Source organism: Olea europaea, unplaced genomic scaffold (genome assembly GCF_002742605.1).
Source record: "Olea europaea var. sylvestris unplaced genomic scaffold, O_europaea_v1 scaffold1328, whole genome shotgun sequence".
NCBI lineage: Eukaryota > Viridiplantae > Streptophyta > Magnoliopsida > Lamiales > Oleaceae > Olea > Olea europaea.
Window position 1 is genome coordinate 201,314 of NW_019230760.1, and position 3,665 is coordinate 204,978.

Genomic DNA, 3,665 nt, shown 5'->3' on the forward strand with positions numbered 1-3,665 from the left:
GGATTAATTAATAAATAGATAATAATTTATTGTGGATAAGTGAATAGTATTTAAGAATTCATTAGAACTTGAGGTTATTTTCACCCTTCTATTCATAATTTGAAACGATTGAGGTGCTCCAAATAGTTCTTTGAGGTAATTTGGTCTATGCTCTCCAATTTTTCACAAGAGTGTGGCTGTGGGTTCCTAATTTTCAAAAGCGAGGACCTAAATTTTCAATCTACTTAAGTATGTGGATTTACGTTCCCACATGACAAAAAACTGTCAATGTAGATAATATAATCACATACAACTTTCACATGAGTTAAAGTTGGATGACAAAAAGCCATCAAATTGTTTAGTATTGTTTTCCAATTAAATTGAAAGCTGAATACAATTTCAACGTCCACATTGACAGCTTGAGTCACTTGAACCCCAATTCTCATATTCAAATAGATTAGAAACCCACAACCTCACTACATAAAAGATTGCATAGTGCAACCCATTTTATCTTCATTCTTCATGCACACAAGATTAAAAAAAAAAAAATGTCAAAGAGCATAAAAACAACATTTAACTTCTCTTACAAGTTCATTTTTTCATGTGCATGAGACAACTGTAGTAGAAATCGGCTAAGTCATAGCTTTGGGTTTATTGGAATGCAAGGTCTGCAGATGTCAATAGTTTCGTACCACATGGATGGATAACTATCTGAATTCAAATATATCGAATCACTAATGATATGCTATTTTACATCATAGGTCTTTTCGTTACAGTAGAGATTGATACGATTTAATTCAACATTTTACTCTTCTGTGTTTAATTATGTAATATAAAAGCTTTAGAGGACTTCATATGCTCAACTGTTTATGTATATGCATGATAAAAATTGTCAGTAATTCTATATAATCTTATTCGATTTAGCATACTATTAAATTCATTGTATTTTTCTTCATCTTTTTGCACATTTACGAGTCAACTAATAACATCTGTATTGGGCCTATAGAAGTTGTATTCCTGGATGGGTTGGAAACAAAATTCTTCTAGAACACTGCATTCCATTATTGGGAGATATGTTTATTGGTTCATATTTGCTGATTTGAATAATGGAAAAGATACATATATAATTGAAGTGATAAATACTTATAAGTAGAAACTTGTGGGAGTCATCTATTCTCGTCAAATAATTGAGACCTTTGGAATTGGAGACATTCAATTTCCCTCCATAATTTGATAGGGATATTTACATTCTAAAAGGATTATGTTTGGCTGAGCTTAAAAGTAGCTTAAAATTATTGTTCACAAATTTCTATTTCTAAATATATTTATCTACACGCATTCTTTTAACTTTTAAGTAAAAAAGTTGCTTGAGTTGACAGAAAATCAGAGTTATTTTAAAAATAACCTACTTATTTGACCAACAAAAAAATTAACTAGTCTAAAATTTATTTACTTATTAGTAAACTTAATTATAAGCAAATTAGTTTGATCTTATCCATACATGGACTAACATCCTCTCCTAGTATCATGGGATTTGTTTTATGAAATATCTAATTTATTGACTCTTGTAATTTTTAATATATCCTCTTGACTATAAATATATTATTTTGTCAATGCCTTAAATATGCGTACAAGTAACCAAAATTTTTGATTAGATAAGTTAATTTTTTTTAAGAACTTTTTAGTTTTTACTTACTACTGTGAACAAATTATAGGCAGCTAACCTACATTGGACACATTGAGTCGTGGATCATGCTATAACCTGAAAACAAATATCTTCAATTGCCAAGCCAAAAAGCCAAAAAGTAGATGAAGTTAAAGAAAACAATCATGCTATATGTAAACTTTATTTGACATCATTTTTTACATTGTGTCACGTATCGTAGCATGAGTGGACAGTTTTAAAATGAAGTACAAATTATCGAGATACAATGAATTGCAAATGTTGGTTTTGTTGTGGAAAATAACGCAAATAGTGAGGAGAATAGAAGTCAAACTCAAGAAGTTTATACATTCTGTATTTCAGAATTTAGAGAGTACAAATAAAGTCTTTTTAAATAAATATGATGTGAAATCTGTTATGTGAGCTGCTATCTATGGAAATAGAATCATATGGAAAGAAAATCATCTGAAATCATCCGTCTTAGGTAGTAATCTTTTCTGTCAAGGAAATAACATCTTCAAGAATTGTATAGTCCAAAAATAGGTTTAAACTTCTCCTATTTAAACTATACCATCCGTTGTAAACAAATACTGGAAATAAAAAAGAATACAATTCTTCACGGTATCAGAGCATGGTGCCCAATCCAGCAGCCCCTGTCTTGTTTTAGCTGAGCTCTCTTGAGCAATTACTCAAACACATGGAAGGCACCGTTGATGGTGAGATGCCCAACCTCCTACCACTCAAAACCAATAACCCCAGCCACCTGAAACAAACACCCTTCTCCTAGAATTCATAGCAAAAATGGCTAAAGCCTTGAACAAATCATCGGCACCAACCCAAACTTCCAACCCCTCACCCCAAATCGGCATCAAATTGGATGGCTCCAATTATGCCCTATGGTCTCAAGTTATGGAGATGAATATAGCAGGANGGGGGGGGGGGGGGGGGGGGGGGGGGGAATGAAAAGTGCTCTTATTGTGGAAATTCGAAACACACACATGAAAATTGCTTTAAGCTCAATGGATATCCCGAATGGTGGCACAAATTGCAAGAATAAAGGAATAAGGAAGGAGGTACCGCCAATAAACAAACCGGCAAAGCAGCAGTGGCAATGGCAGAGCCACAACTGTCCTTAATCCCTCAAATTGACTCCTCTCATGATGAGAACACTACCTCAAGTCTAGGTAACCTTAGTTCAATTTTTATTATGCATCCTAGTGAAAAGAGTAATGATGGAGGGTCACTTTACTCCGGGGCCACTGATCATATGACATATGACACTAATGTCTTTATTCAGTTAGCCCTTCCTAGATGCACCAGTGTCACGAATGCTGATGGGGCTATTTCCCCGGTCACAGGAGCTCGCTCTGTATCTCTATCACATTCTCTACACTTATCTAATACTTTACTAGTTCCCTCACTTTCTCATAAATTGTTATCTGTAAGTCAAATAACCGCGGAGTTAAATTTTGCAGTACTAATATATCCTCCATTTAGTCTTCTTCAGGATATTCTCACCAAGAAGATTCTTAGAAGTGGTACTAAGAAGAGAGGACTATACTATATGGAAGATTTCAGTATGGGGCGAGCTTATCATATATAAAGCAATGGAAGGGATCGACAAATTTGGCTGTGGCATCGTCGTCTAGGACACCCATCTTTCAGTTATTTGAAGTACCTACTACCTAGTCTTTTTTCAAATACGATGGTTTCTGACTTTAAATGTGATACATGCATTATAGCTAGGGATGACAATTGGGCTCGCCGGCTCGGGCCGCCCGTGGCTCGGCTCGGGGCTCAGTAGACCTAAGCCTAGCTCGGGCCAAGCCCCATTTTGGGGACACGGGCTTTGCCCGAGCCGGCCCGTGAGCTCGCGAGCTTTTTAATAAAAAAAAATTTAATTTAAGACTTAAAAGGCAGTAGAACGAAGGCAGCAAGCTGCTCCCTTTGCTTGCTGCCTTTTAAGGCAGTTTTGCTACCTTTTAAGGGCAACAAATCTGCTGCCAGGTAGAAAAAAAAAAAA